Below are 16,750 nucleotides of genomic sequence, written 5' to 3' on the forward strand. Positions count from 1 at the left end.
TGCCCTGTGTCAGGGAAAGTGGAAAGAAGATACAAGAAAGACCAAATCCACTAAAAAAAAGGCCAGATGAATCAATATGTCAAAGCCTGTTGTAAAAGTCTATTTCCTGTGTGAAAAATGCTACAATTGGGAAGAGGATAATGGGGAGGTATTTGTTTAATTTTGTTTTGTTTGCTTTACATAACAGATGCTTTGGAGAGACCTGCTAATCCTTGGCTCTTGTAGAAACTGACAAAGCGGAATATAGAAGAGTGTGTGCAGAGAATACATGTCTAAGCCCAAAACAAAGAAAAAAGAAACATTTTAAATTCTACCAGTAATATGCTATTCTTTCTGTCAAAAAAAAAAAAAGAAAAGAAATACGTGCAATTGAAAAGTAGATTGGACTTTTTCAAACATAAACTTTTGTCAGGATTGGGGTAAATCCTGGAAAAATAGAAGCCTTGAGAAATGGAACCATTGTGTTAGAAGTAAAGAGAGTAGAAAGTATTTTTCTTATGACTCTGAAAAAGCTAATAAAAGATACCATGGTTTGGAAAATTAATGTTCAGAAAGGAAGCACAACTTTGTGGAGCAGCAACAATCTAATTGTTTTCATTGTCTGTGTTGCTGAACATATTGTAAATTTAGAAATGTCAATAAAAACACACTAATTTGTTGATAATGGCCCTCTATTAGCTCAGTGAGGAATACCAGAAGAAACCTTCCTTAGAAGGTAGCAGCGGTAGGTGCTGTAACCCGGGGTAAAAAATGGAGTATACCATTTGTATTGAAAAATATATAAACAAGAGTAAATCATGTGTGGGATCAGGACAATTAATGTCACTCAAAAAATGACTCCTACAACAGCGAAATATGCTACTCGCAAGAGAAGGTAGACATTGGGGAAGAAAGCTTTCCTCCTCACATAGCCTGACAGACAAGCCTGGCAGAATGAATGAAAAATATAGTTAACAATTCCTAATTTCACAAGTTATCAATTTTTTTTACCTTGAGTGTTACTTTAGTCACCTTCTTAGATTTTTCAACTTCAAAATAAGATCAGTAGGTGTCTGCTTCAAATGATTATTATGAGAATTAAATGAAGATATAAACTACGTGATAAGGACTTAATTTTAAATATAGTTAAAATTATTTTCTCCTGTCAAATTAAACATACCTTCTGTCAACCAATACCAAATTCTTTTTCATCTGCTCTATTCTCATATCCTCCTTTAAAGAAAAAGTATAGCAAAATGGTGATAAGCATCAGCTCTGAAACGAGACCATCTAGGTTCAAATGCCAACTCATAGTGTGATTTGGGGGCAGATACCATCACTGGATCTCAGTTTTCTTCTGCACACCTACCTAGCAGAGTTGTTATGACAATTATAAATGAGTTGCTCTATGTGAGGTGCCTAGAAGACTGCATGCATAACAGTATGAATGTTTTAGAGTGCGTAATATATACTACGTCAGCATTACTTTCTTAAAATTTAAATTATTTTATTATTGTTCAATTACAGTTGTCTGTATTTTCATGTGTCTCTGGGCCCTCTGTATGTCCTCCTTGGAGAAGTATCTGTTTAAGTCTTTTGCCAATTTTTAAAAATTTTTTTGTCTTCCTGTAGTGGAGTCACATGAGTTCTTTATATATTTTGGAGCTCAAGCCCTTGTCCGAGGTGTCATTGGCAGATATGTTTTCCCATACAGTTAGCTCTCTTTTCATTTTAATGCTGTTTCCTTTAGCCAGGCAGAAGCTTTTTAATTTGATGAGGTCCCATTTGTTGATTCTTTTTTTATGTCCCTTGCTTAGGGGACATATCTGTGAAGATATCACTGTGTGGAATGTCTGAGATTTTCCTGCCAATGTTTTTCTCTAGAACTTTTTTTTATGGTGTTAGGACTTATAGTTAAGTCTTTTATCCAACTTGAATTTATTTTTGTGTATGGTGTAAGTTAGTGATCGAGTTACATTTTTTTGCATGTAGCTGTCCAGATCTCCCAACACCATTTGTTGAAGAGGTTATTTTTACTCCATTTTATGCTTCTTCCCTCTTTCTGAAATATTAATTGACTGTAGACACTTGAGTTTATTTCTGGGCTCTCTCTCTGTTCTGTTCCATTGGTCTATGTGCCTGTTTTTATGCCAGTACCAGGCTGTTTTGATTACGGTGGGTTTGTAATACAGTTTGATATCAGGTATTGCGATCTCCAGCTTTGTTCTTCTTTCTCAAAATTGCTGCAGATATTCAGGGTTGTTTATGGTTCCACACAAATTTCTGAAAAGTAGTTCAGCATTACTTTTATCAGTATGACTGAAGAGAACCTGGGCATTCTGTGGATCTTATTTTACCATTGTGCCTTACAAAGCAGGGTCCCTGCCTCACCTTCCCTCTCAAACTTTGTACTTGCCCTGGCAGCTGAGGAGGAGTACATGCTTCCCTCCTGGGGCAGCCCTGACCCAGTTGCTCTCTGGGCCTACTGTGCCCTCTGAAATTTTAATAGCAGCAGGAGTATTCAAAGTCAGAGATCCCACTTAGAACCCCAGGCCTATGCCAAAGCTCTGGCTCAGCCTCCCCCCACCAATAATCTGCATTAAAGAATTGGGAAATTACACAGCTATTGACTAGACAATTCCAAAGAAGTAAATTAATTCATTGAACAGCTTCCATGGGAACGTCATGGAGTTGAGGGAGAGGCCTTTGGCAGGATTCATGACTCAGGCATTTGTGAGTTCCTAGGAATAACAATAGCACAACACTAAAATCGCATCCTTAACTTTAACTATCACAGAATCTCTGATATTGAGCATATTTTTAATATTTGTGAAATTACAAAATTCCACAAAGAGAAAAAAATTGTAGAAAATGGCATATAAATTTTAAAACCATTACTAAAACAAACTTTCAGCTTTTATCATTTATTTAAAAAAAAACAGAATATAAGTGTCCTATGTCAGTGGTTCCAACCTTTTGGAGGCCTGGTTCCTAACAGGCAGGTGAAGACCAGACTGTGGCTCCAGGGGCAGGAATCCCTGTCCTTATGTAACAAGATTTCATTAGTTTTCTTGAAGGAAAGGATATAACTTGCTGGTCATAAAATGTTCTTCCATTCTTTTTAATGGAATCACAATATTTAGTACTAATATATTCCTAAGTAATATAGTCCAGTCAAAAGAGCTATTTATTCACCAACTCATAACATTGAAACACATTCTGGATTTCAGCTCTTGGTGTCAACCTAATATACTCTGGGAACAAGATTCCCCCAAATGATGCTGTCTTTCAGTGTACATATTTTACACTTGAGCCAGGAAAATTCATTCAATAGTCAAAGAACATATTAAACACTTGCCATACTGACAAGTTCCACGTTTGGCTTTCTCTGCTGATTTTCACCCTCAAAACCATGGACCTTTTAGTAGTTAGCAATGTGTAAAGCCAAAAAGATCAGTTGACCTCTCAAAGCATTGCTCCTTTGAAGATTCTTGTCTGGGAGACACTGCCTTCTCATGGCAAACCTCCCTGCACATGTACCAAGTAGACCAGAGAAGTTGAAAGGGCACAGATGTTTTGTTCACTGTATAAAATGCTTGTACTAATTGGTCTCAAATATCTAACAGAGTTCTAAAAATGTCTTCTTCCAAATAACCCCTGAAAAATATTTTGCACATAGAAGTGTAAACAAGGAGAAAATTTCTGGAGGGAAAATTGATCATAAGTAAAAAAAATTAACATTATATACTTCCTTGACTCAGTAATTTAAATTGTGTTTAACTAAGTAAGCATTCAGAGACGTTTATGAAGAGATCTATGGTCACAATAGTGGTTTTGTTGGTTTCATGGCTGTTGTTAGCTGACAACATAAGAAGAAACTAAACACTTATTCGTGGAAAATTGGTTCATTAAATATAATGCCTTTATACACCAAAATGTAGCATAATAGTTAAAAAGAACTTAAAGGATGTCTATCTATTAAAGTAATTCAAAATGGATTAATTGAAAAGAGATACAGAGAATATATATAGCTTTATTTCATTTCTATTTCTGCATATAGAAAATTTCTTAAAGGGGAAATATTACATTGTTCACAGATGCTATCACTCAGAAATGGAACAAGGTAAAGACTTCCACTTTGTGCACCTTTCCTCTTCAGCATCTTACAGTTACGTGGCTTTATATACATACATATCCCAACAGAGAAAACAATCAGGGAAAAGGACGGGCCTCTGGGGATGAGCTCCTCCAGTGGTCCCACATTCACTGGCATTCCAACACAGATCATGTAAAATTAACTGGACAACTACTAAAGTACTTTTACAATTGCAGGAAGATGAAGGAATGTATGTAGAACAAGTCAATTTGCAGAAGGTCAGGAAAGCAAACTATTAGGTAGTCGTTGGTGAAGAAAGAAGGAGAGATGTGTGGTGGTGGTAAAAGAAGCTTTGAAAATAGTTTGCCAGCATCCCAATTTTTACTGGTAGCTAGGCCTACTATTTAAATTTTGGGTTGCCATACAACATTTAAAGTAACCTCTGACAAGCCAGAGTTAAGAGGATGGACTCTTGGCCCTGGCTGGTGTGGCTCAGTGGACTGAGCACCAGACTGTGAACCAAAGGGTTGCTGGTTAAATTCCCAGTCAGGACACATGCCTGGGTTGCAGGCCAGGTACCCAGTGTGGGGGTGTGCAAGAGGCAACCACACATTGATGTCTCTCTCCCCCTCTGTCTAAAAATAAATAAAATCTTTAAAAAGAAAAACAGGATGGACTCTTCACATAAAAAATATAAGCTGGTGAAGCTCTCTCCTATTTATCCCCCACTAGTCTTAAAATTATGTATACAAATATCTTGCATTTTACCTGTTAGTAGAAGAAAGCATCCAGTTCTTTGCATTTTTTTCCCAGTCTCCAGAGTTAGGAAATGTCATTTCTGCAGGTTGTTTCAACAATAAAATGACATCAAGCAGTGTAACTGTGGCTTGAAAAAGCCAAAAGATACAAGACAAGAATCTCACATGCAAAAAAGCAAATCAAGGAATGAGAAACAACTCCCCTATCCAACCCCCAGCTTCTTCTCACAAATCATTTATGTTCCCCTTCCCTGCTGTTATCCTGCCATCCAGAGTTCTATATCTGAAACTCAAAGAACCTTAAATTAAACTATATACAGGTGACTAAACGCAAGCCTTTCACTTACCATGACTTCCATAGTTTATGAGTTTTCCTTTTTAACAAATGATTCTTATACACACTATGGAAAATTGAGTTCTCATTAATCACTTCTGGGGTGTGTGTGTGTGTGTGTGTGTGTGTGTGTGTGTGTAATTTATTACATAGAGTAACACTGGGCATGAAAGAAAAAATGTTCTGTTGGTCATTAAAAGCCACTGGTTTTAGAGAAAATAATTAATACTTTTGCTTACATGGCAAATAAACTTTGGCTAGCATTATAGATCTTTTAAAGATCTACTCATGAACCAGTCTTTAAATGTGCTTTCCCATTGCAAACCATACAGATATGCAAAGGGTTTCTTATTTGGAAAAATGGAGTACATTACTGGGTAATATTAAGCTGCCTATGATCTAGCCAAAAAATACAAATAGTTCCATTTACTGAGGCCTCTCCAGAGGATTTTAAAGACCACAATTTGCTGCCTTCTAATTCTGAATTTCTGGCATAAAAGTAAGACATCTTTGGAATGGGGTACGTTTATAATCTACCAATCAGGCTATTGCCAGAAAATAAAGCATATTTCATTTCATTTAACATTCAGAGTGGCAATGCTGTATGAGAAATTGAGTCCTACTGAAATTACATGGCAATATTTTGGTGAGTTTGAATCCTGTAGGAAGAGCTCATTCCACTGTGCATTCATCTAATTGAATATTTTCCACTGACAGTCAAACTAAAACTGTATTATTTGGCCAAGGGCCAGATGTAAACTTTTGAAGTACTGTGTCACGTCAGAGCACTCCAAGACTGCAATAAATTTATGAAGTCTTGCAAGACTAACATGGGTTCAGGAAATCCATTGTTGCCCTTAATGATCTGCTGTAACTTATACTCTGTTCTCAAGATATAAGCTACATGGCTCTAGACAAAGCTTTTTGCTATATCAGGTGATTATCATTAGAGGTACATTCCAATAATTAAAGGCGAGTCTGCATTTTTTTCCCAGAAGCGTATTTCTGAACCACAAAAAAACATACTCATTATACACACACATCACACATCCGTACCCATATACTCATGATTGATGAAGCATTACATGTGATGATGTCAAAATATGTTTATATAGTGTGTGTGTGAGTCATCATATTTTTAAAGATATACATTACATACTCCCTTATATAAGCCTATATATGCATAGGTAATTTTAGAACAACAAACTAGAAATCATTCCATAGAAAATACTCTGGGAAATATGACTAGGCAGTTGGAATTTAGGAGAGAAATTTATTTCACCATATGATTCTTTGAACTGTTCATTTTATTTTTAATAATATTCACAATTTTATAATTAAAAAAATTAGTTATAAATATTCATGTTTGGATTAAAGAACATCATTAATGTTGATTTCACACAGGGTGAGGAAAAAGTAAGTTTATAGCAGTTTATATGCAAAACCAAGTTTATTCTTGCTTATTATTTATTATTATATTATTTTCCCTACAAAAAAACTATAACCCTACTTTTGCCCCACCTTGTATAAAAATGAAATTAATTTTCTATAAAAATAAAAAATTCTTAGAACTTTTTGTCATATCTACAGATCTAAACACACTGAACAAAAAAATTCAGTCTGATTTTCTTATGTTGTAAATACAGCCTTAACACAACCTTAACTTTTATATAAAACATTTAACTTTCATAGGTGTCTTAACCCAGCAGTACTGGCTGACTCACTTTTAGTGAAATCGATGACGGCATTCTCCTATCCTCAGCTCATTTAGCCATATTTTCAAGCAGCAAAATGGATACACTTGATCAACCATGGAAACTTCATCCCCTTGCAGAGGACTCACAAATGAATTAATGAGAACCAGCAATGTCTTCAGGATAAGATATTTGAAGTAATTTGAGGACTGTGACCATAAGAAGGTGGCACAACAAGGGAGTAGACATGGTCCGAATTGGGCCACAGTCACCACATTTAAGGTCTTTCAAATACTTTAATAAAACTTCCTTAAGGGTAGAGTGTACAGGGAGTCAGAGAGGAGTGCCTCAATTTCATGGAATATGCTCTTTGCTTGAAGAGATCAGTGAGGGACATAAAAATGATTTGCCCTCCAATAATCTGTGACGAGAGAATCCAGATTGCAGTAACAAAAAGCTGAAAGAGAGTCATATTCCATAAAGACAAGAAACCGAGCTCTATTATGATCCTTTGCAGCAAGATTATATGCCACTGAAACTCAACCTGGAAACTCTCTCCTTTGGCAGAGTCCAGAATCCCTGTGTCAGTCCAGGGGTCAACTCTGCAATTATGACATCACTTCCAACAAGAGCCACATCTATGCACTTTTTCTTTTTCAGAAAATTCCCATATGTCCCTTTCTCACTATTCACAGACAGTTTTCCCTCTTGTTAACAACATACATTAGGGTAGTACATTTGTTACAACTGATGAACCAGTATGGATCCATTATTATTAGCTAAAGTCCACAGTTTACACTAAAATTCACTCTTGTGTTGTATTATAGTTCTATGAGTTATGACAAATGCATGTTATTTATCCACAATTTCTGTATCATACAGAACAGTTTCACTGCCCTAAAAATCTACCTATCAACTCTTACCTTCTCTCTTCCTTTCCCAAACATCTGGCAATCACTGATCTTTTTACTGTCCCCATAGTTCTGCTTTTTCCAGAATGTCAGATAGTTGGAATAATAGTATGTAGCTTTTTCAGATTAGCTTCTTCCCTTACACATGTATGCATTTAAATACCACCAGCATAAAGAGATGCTTCCTGAATAAAGATATGCCCCCTAGACAAAGAGATGTATCTTCTGAATAAAGAGATGCCCCCTGGGTATACTTGGACCTCTACTTGCTCCTGAGTAAAGAGTTGCCCCCTGGGTATACTTGGACCTCTACTTGCTCCACAGACCCCGTCCCTGCATCCTAACACTTTACAATCTGTGCATGAAATAGACGTACATCTGCTCTTAAAAATACTCATGGAAAGAGATATGAGAACTTCTAATATCTCTTGGGTTTACAGATTAAAATCCATTCATCTATGCTCACTGTAACCATAAAGGTACTTGGCCTGGGACATCTTAAATCAAGAGTGTAGAGTTTGAATCAAAAAAAAAAATTCTAGGAGGGGAAATAAAAATAAATAGCATAAACTTCAAGTCTCTCATAAATGTTTTAAAGGAAAAGAATTTGAGGCTTATAACCCTTGAAAGAAATTGGCCTGATGACAACTTTTATTTACTTAATAAATATGTATGACACAATAACATGTTTTAGCATAAGCCAAGATTTTCAGTAGATGAGATTCCTATTGAAGATACAGATCATGTTAGTATAATTCTTAATAGAATAGTATAAAATTAATAGTACTGTGCAAATAATCTATTAAATTATTCTGTAAATGTTTTCAGTAATCATATATTATATACTATATGTTATATGTTATATAATGCATATTATATTTATTACATATTATATAATGTGTATCATATATTTCAGTATTTATATTTTAATAATAATGTCTTGATTATTATTAACATATTTTTGTATATATTCTCTCTTGAAAATTTTTGTCACACATTGATTTGAGAGAGTTAATTCAATAAATATTGATGACATATTTATTCTTTAGATCCTGCATTTAAAATCTGCTAAACAAGTAATGGCTGCCTATATTTGGGAATCAAAAATGTCCAAACATCAAGAAACAGGAAGAATATTAATCTGTTTTATATCTTATATTCTTATAATATGGCACATTTCAATATAAGCAAATACCAAAATACCCTACAAATTTGGAAAAGGGATATGGTAGGTAAATATGCCCTCCCACCCCCTTCCCTGCCCAAAGTGTTAAAAAGTTATAATTTCTTGAACCTATGAATCTATTAGCTTACATGGCAAAAAAACATTATTGAAGTTAAGCATTTTGGAATGTAGAGAGTATCCTGGATTATCCGGATGGGCCCAGTGAAATCATGTGAGTCCTCATAAAAGGGAGGCAAGAAAGTCCGAGTTCTAAGAGGGACGTTGTGAGGATGAAACCGGAGGTCAGAGTGGTGCAATCACGAGACAAGGAATGTAGATGGCTTCTAGGAGCTGGAAAAGGCAAGGTGCATGTTCTCCTCTTAAACCTCCAGGAGAACTGAGCTCTGTGATCACCTTGAGGTTAGCCCTGTGAGACCCATTTCAGACTCTAACAGCCAGAACTATAAGATAATAAATATATGTGATCTTAAGCCACTAAGTGTATGGTAATTTGTTAGAGAGACAATAAGAAACTAGTCAAGGAATAGCACCATCTATCATTGATATGCCTGTTTCCTCTTAGAGCCATTTTAGGCTCTACTCTCTTTTCAGGTCTTTTTTCCTCAAGTTTCTAGGGAAATGTAGCTAACTCAAGTGTGGACAGGTGACCGCAAGTGGGAGGGAGGGAGGATCCAAAGAACTGCCCTCTCCAGTTCAGGACAGTTTCCTCAGTGTGCCTCTATGATGTCAGCTCCTGCTAGGTATTCTTTCCTGTCTACTCAAAACTGGACACAATCTTTCATATATTCCAGATGTATTAACATTTTGAGAGCATATATTTTAAGACATTCATACAGTTTTTAGTAATAGTTTATCAGCTATAATTGCATGTTGCAATGAAAGCAAATTGTTAAAACCTGCTCACTTTGTTCAAAATGTTCTCTCAAATGTATCCCAGGCTCCAGCAATCTGCTACCCATACTAGATAATCCTCTTTCCAAACTCAAATTCTTGTACTACTTAATGCTGGACGTTTAGAACTTGTTAGTATTTGTCAGCTTGTATTGGTTTGAAATTTCCAACAACTGCCTTTCCTAGTTGGATCTGAGCTTTCATAATCCAGCCATCTGATCTCCTCTGTTGGTTAATGTCATCTTTTAGCAGTCTGGATGTACTAAAGGGTTGCTATGAATCTGACTTGGCAACCCTTTCAGGAAACCAGTCCACCTACCCTTACCTCCACCCTTCATCCTGCGTGCTCCCCCAAGGCACTTGGCCTTACAAGCTACAATACATATTTTTTTAATAGAAAGGTATTTTTATATTATAATATCAGCTGATAATGAAGTCTAGAGCAAAACACCCATTGATCTCATAAAGTTATGATAAAGCGATGAAAATGTAGCATTAAATATTTCTTGAAATTTTGTAGATAGCTATTAAATAGGTATCTTCATAGACATGTTAATAAAAAATTAGAATAACAACAAAAATAAGAGGATAATAAATCTGCAGATGTCAATTATTTGTCCAGGTCCTACATTTTAAAGAACAGTTGATTTGCCTTGTTTTCTTTTCAAATAAATAACTTTAAAATTTTCTTAAAGATATTAATTATTTTTAGGTCACTTTTTCAGAAATCTTTAAAAATGAAATATTTTATCAATATAAATGAAGCATTTCTACCCTATTTTTCTATTATAAGAAAGTGTATAAAAGTAGGTGATTATTTTATTTTTTTACTCACAAATGACTATTAGCTTTCCCAGATCTAAATTAAAATTTTATATCTTTATATCAAAGACTGCGTTACTCAGACCAAGTATATCAACAACACCATCCACTTCCTCTCAACGTGAGCTGGGATTTCACAGTAATAAACTCTCTAAAATTATATTTTTCTTCATAAGTCTATACAAATGTATTAGTTGCAGACAAAAAGAAACATAACATTAAGTTGTATTCAAGTCCAGTTTGAAAAAAACCCAAACAGACACCGTAGCACAATTTCCATAGTACTTTTGGAAAAGCAGTAGGATGTGCAAGTATGATTAAGATTGGTCCCTAAATCACAAAATTACATCAACTCCAGGAGTTATGGTTACTTTCATCAGAAAGGTGAAAGTTGCCTGCTCAGTCAGATTACTTTCAGCAATATGCCAGCACTTGTTGGCCATATGTTTCAAGTTGTAAGATGTCCTGATAGAGTTATGGATGCAGTTCTACAGTCAGGAAAATGACAGATTTCTCTCCCTTGAAGACATTAACTTTATTCCACTTTGTTGTAACACTGTGTGCAGACAATGAGAATGATATAGTAGTCCCCCGTTTTCTCAATGAATATAATTCAAGAAGAGCCTGTTACATCCTCATGTGGTTCCTCTCTGACCCTATGAATTCCAACTTATTCTGAACGTTGTCTTCTACCAATGTTGTCTCACTTGTGACAGTCTCTTATTCATTACTTGTTTATGCAGTAGGAATGAATTATTTATCCAAGAATAAAACATTATTTATTAGTATCAAATGCCAGAGAAAAATGTGAATCAGTTCAACTAGTCATACTAGACTTACTGCAAAAGCTAATATAAAGCATAAAATTAAATAGATGACCCATATTACAATTAATGACCATTTTCATATAGAACACTTCACAGTGATAATGAAATTTCAAAATATACAGGTATTTCAATACCATAACTTGCATTATATATTAATATATGAGAAGACACGTTCTTTCCATTCTAAATGCTGTAGTGCTTTGTTTGACCCACCTGTGATAACAGTTTAGCTTACATTAGATCTTCCTTATTATTCATTTTCAAACAGACATGCATTTAAGTATTTCTTCACCTCAGGATCATGCCAGCTCTCCTATATTTCTATTCTACCCTAACGTACTTTTTGCAATGTGCTGCAAATTTTGCTTCTTCAGTGCATGCCAATTACCACAGAAATTTTTGTTGATTTTTACTATCTTCTAATACAAAGATCTACCTCATTTTTCCCCCACCCCTGCAATCTTTACTGAGGTATAATTGACAAATAAAAATTATATTTTTAAATTGTACAACTTGATGTTTTGTTATGTGAATACTCTATTTCCCTTTTTTAATAATTTCTTTGTATTTGTCAGTACTTGTTTTATCCATTTAAAACCATAAACAGCTAAAGAGCATGCCTATGCATCAATTTTCTCTTTGGAGTCTGTATTTCAGCAGATACTTAATAAATGAGGTGTGATTGTGGTAAAATGCAGCCTTTGGAAGGGATTCTGAATCATCATGAAGTTTCATTTATTCAACAAGTAACGTGCACCTATTATGTGTCAGACACTGTTAGAAGTTTGGCACATATAGCAGAGATGCCCTCCCCAAAGGGAGCTTACATTCTTACATTCGAGTTGTGGAAGACTATGAACAATGAATCACATAGAATTGTGATACAAAAAAATAGTTTGCATAATAATACACTTTGAAAAATATAAAACAAGATTTTGTGATGGAAAGTAAATGGGGGTGGGAAACTACCTTAGTCTGAAGATGAAAGATGTCATTGAACTGAAAATCTGAATGCTAAGAAGATGCTAGCTCTGCAGAGATCTTTCAGATGAGCATTCAGATATCAGGAAAGAACCTAAGGCAGAATTAGTAGTACTTCTTAAAACAGCAACTAGATACAAAATCAACATAAAAAATGGTTCCTGTTTGTGTTTATATATACTAATAAACCATGAGAAAACAATACAATTTACAGTTACATTAAAAAGATTTAAAAAAACAGGAAAGAGCTTAACTAATAAGTGAAAGATCTATAAACTGAAAATTGTAAGATTAATTTTTAAAAAGTTGAAAAATATACAAATAAATGCAAAAAAACATTCTGTGCTCATGAACTGAAAAAATTAACATTGTTAAAATCTTTATACTACCCAAATAAATTTACAAATTCAATGCAATCCCTATCAAAATTCCAATGATATTCTTCACAGAAGAAAAACAATCCTAAATTTTGTGTAGAACCACAAAGAACCCAAACAGCCAAAACAATGTTGATAAAAGGAAAAAACAAAAAAACAGAAAGCAAGAGGCACCATACTCCTTGGTTTCAAATCCTATTACAAAAGCATAGTAATAAAAACAGTATAGCAAAAGTATGAAGAAAGACACATAGATCAGGGTAACGGAATAGAAAACCCAGAAATAAATCCATGCGTACATGGTCAAATAACTTATGACAAAGGAGTCAAGGATATACAATAGGGAAAAGACAGCCTTAATTACTATTATTGGGGAAACTGAACAGTCATTTGCAAAAGAATAAAACTAGATCACTATCTTATACTGTACACAAAAATTAACTTAAAATGTATTAAAGACTTGAACATAAGAACGAAATGATAAAACTCTTAGAAGAAAACTTAGGCAATGAACTTCTTGGTATCAGTCTTCATGCTGATTTTTTGGATTTGACACCAAAGCAAAGGCAACAAAAGCAAAAATCAGTAAGTGGGACTATATCGAACTAAAAACTTCTGTACAGGAAAGGAGACCATCAACAAATTTAAAATGCAGCCTACTTAATGAGAGAAAATATTTGCAAATCATGTATTTGATAAGAGATTAATACCCAAAATATACAAAGAACTTATTCAACTTAATAGCAAAAAATCAATTTAAAAAATAGATGGGGGCTCTGAATCAACATTTTCCCGAGAAGATGGACAGGTAGCCAGCCAACGGGTACATGAAAAGGTGCTCGATATCACTCATCATCAGGGAAATGCAAAGCAAAATCACACCCCGTACCTATTCGAATGGCTATTGTCAAATAAACAAGAAGTAAGTAGTCAGAATGTGGAGAAATGAGAACCCTTGTGCACTCCTGGTGGGAAATGAAATTAGTGCAGCCACTATAAGAGACATTCCCCCAAAAGCTAAAATCAGAACTAACATGTGTTTTAGCAGTTCCATTTCTGAGTATGTATCTAAAGAAAATGAAAACATTTACTTGAGAAAATATATGCAACATCTATCAATGAGTGAATTAAAAAATGTGATATATATGTGTGCATATATATATATGTATATGAGAATTATATGAGAAGAGAACCTGAAGGCATTATAATATGTGAAATAAGTCAACAGACAGAGAACAAATACCATATGATCTCACTTATATGCAGAATTAACAAAAACTAGCTCATAAGCTCATAAATACAAATAACACACCAGATTGATGATTGCCAGGGTTGAGAAAAAGTAAGTGGAGGGGGTCAAAGACACAAGCTTCTAATTATAAAATAAATAATTTATTGGTCTGTATTGAACAATATAACTATAGTTAATAATACTGTATTGTATATTTGAAAGTTGCTAAGAGAATAGACCTAAAACTTCTCAACACAAAGAAAAAAATCTGTAATTATGTATAGTGATGGATGTTAAATGGGCTTATTGTGGTGATTGGCTTCCAATGTATACAAATAATGAATCATAGTTAGTATACTTGAAAATATTATAATGCTATATATCGGTGCACCTCAATGAACTTATCAAGCTACCAGATAGCTATTCCTGCAATATATGAAGCAGGAGAAGAGAGACACAACAATAAGACTGAAAGGATAAGTAGTACAACTCCTTACAGGGTTGCAGCCCACAATAAATGTGTTAAGATTTATTCTACATGTGATAAATGAGATGAGATGATTTAATTGCTCTGGAGAATGAGAGATGTGCTGGCAAGATAGAAACAAGAAGGTCAATGAGGAGGTTACTATAATAACTAAAAACTTCAGCTGCAGCTGAGATTGAGAAAATAAGGGAGTGTGAAATATAGTTCACTGTAACACTTTTGCAAAGTCTTTAAATCCTCAGCACTGGACTAGATGGCTCTCTACCTTGGAAGAGTTTCGTTGATTCACCTACCACTAAATCTTTCAAATCTCAAATGAAAAAATTCCATTGATTTATATATTTATTGCTGTTGTTGTCATTACTGTTTTAATAAAGCATGTCATAAAATAAATGTGTCATATTTATCCCGTTTTAAAACTGAAATGTCCTACTTTCCTCTGATGCAAGTATCTTGCCTTTGTATAGTTATATGGAATCAGTTGAATGACATCAAATCACAAGGTACCACTGAAAAGAGAATATGCTACAAGGTGTCAGCTGCCAATTGTGAAACTTCTACCATATCCATTCACATTTTAGATCTATGTCCAAGACCCAATTTTGTCTATTTTTATCTGTACATTTATGTATTTTATAGACAAACTGTAAGAATACTGACTCTGGACTTCCGCCAAGATGGAGGCATAGGTGGAGACGCTGTGCTTTCTCTCACAACCAAGTTTAGAGACAATTAAATATTAGCAATAGAAAACATAGTCAGAACACAGAAAATTGAACTTTTTGGAAATCTGATAACAACAAATTCTTCAGCCTGACCTGTAAGAGACGCGAAACCAGCAGCTGTCGGAGCAGGGTTGCACAGAAAAACTCGGTCAGATGAAGTCAGGCGCACGGAACCCAGGAGCAGGGTCGGACCTAGTAAGTGACTCAGTGAGCGACCGCAGGGAAACAGCGAAGGAGCAGGGAGGGAGCAGGGCTGTGGGTTGACTGTGGTCACGCATTCATGAGCAGATAGACAAGCGAGGGAGTGGGCGATTGGACGGGACCCAACAGGTCCACGCTGCAAGTGGCAGCGGAGGCCGCCGCCATTTCCGCTGACCCCATCTCCACATACAGCATCATAACCCAGCAACTCTGAGTGGCGCGGCCCAGGTGAACCACCTAAGACTCCGCTCCCCACCCAGCGGCGAGAAACAGCAGAGGGAGTCACCATTTCCCTGCTCTGACTACGCCCCCACATATAGCGTCACATCCAAGCGACCTGAGAGTCCAAGGCTTAAAGGGAGAGAACAGACCAAAAATGGCTCAAGAAGATCTCAAAGCCCCAGAGCCTATAAATCTAAGTGATGAAGAAATAGCAAAACTCTCAGACGCACAGTTTAAAACACTGGTGATCAGGATCCTCACAGAACTGGTTGATTATAGCCACAAATTAGACAAACATATGAAGATGAAACTAATTGAAATGAATGGAATTGCACAGGAAACCAACAGCGATGAAAAGGAAACTGGGACTCAAATCAATGGAGTGGATCAGAAGAAAGCAAATAATGGCCAAAGAGAAAAGAGTGAAGAAGCAAGAATTCAAAAAAATGAGGAGAGTCTTAGGAACCTCCAGGACATCTTTAAACGCTCCAACAGCCGAATTATAGGGGTACCAGAAGGGGGAAAGGCACAGCCACCAGTGGAAAACTTATTTGAACAAATAATAAAGGAGAATCTCCCCAATCTGGCAAAGGAAATAGACTTCCAGGAAATCCAGGAAGCTCAGAGAGTCCCAAAGAAGTTGGACCCAAGAAGAAACACACCAAGGCACATCACAATTACATTAGCCAAGATTAAAATGAAGGAGAGAATCCTAGAAGCAGCAAGAGCTAAGAGGACAGTCACCTACAAAGGAGTCCCCATCAGACTGTCAGCAGATTTCTCAAAAGAGACCTTACAGGCAAGAAGGGGCTGGAAAGAGATATTCCAAGTCATGAAATCCAAAGACCTACAACCAAGATTGCTCTATCCAGCAAAACTTGCATTTAAAATGGAAGGACAGATAAAGTGCTTCTCAGATAAGATCAAATTCAAGAAGTTCATCATCACCAAGCCCTTATTATATGAAATGTTAAAGGGACTTACCTAAGAAAAAGAAGTTAAAAAAACATGAACAGTGAAAGGACAAC

The 16,750-nt window shown here is 35.5% G+C and overlaps 1 pseudogene; it reads right to left on the reverse strand.

Moving 5' to 3' along the window:
• LOC119036505 (elongation factor 1-delta-like) overlaps positions 1–15,665 on the reverse strand; it is a 142,949-nt pseudogene extending 127,284 nt beyond the window's left edge.
• Between the last annotated feature and the right edge of the window lie 1,085 nt (positions 15,666–16,750).

The sequence above is a fragment of the Artibeus jamaicensis genome, unplaced genomic scaffold (assembly GCF_021234435.1).
Source record: "Artibeus jamaicensis isolate MK-2021 breed Jamaican fruit bat unplaced genomic scaffold, CSHL_Jam_final contig_908, whole genome shotgun sequence".
Lineage (NCBI taxonomy): Eukaryota > Metazoa > Chordata > Mammalia > Chiroptera > Phyllostomidae > Artibeus > Artibeus jamaicensis.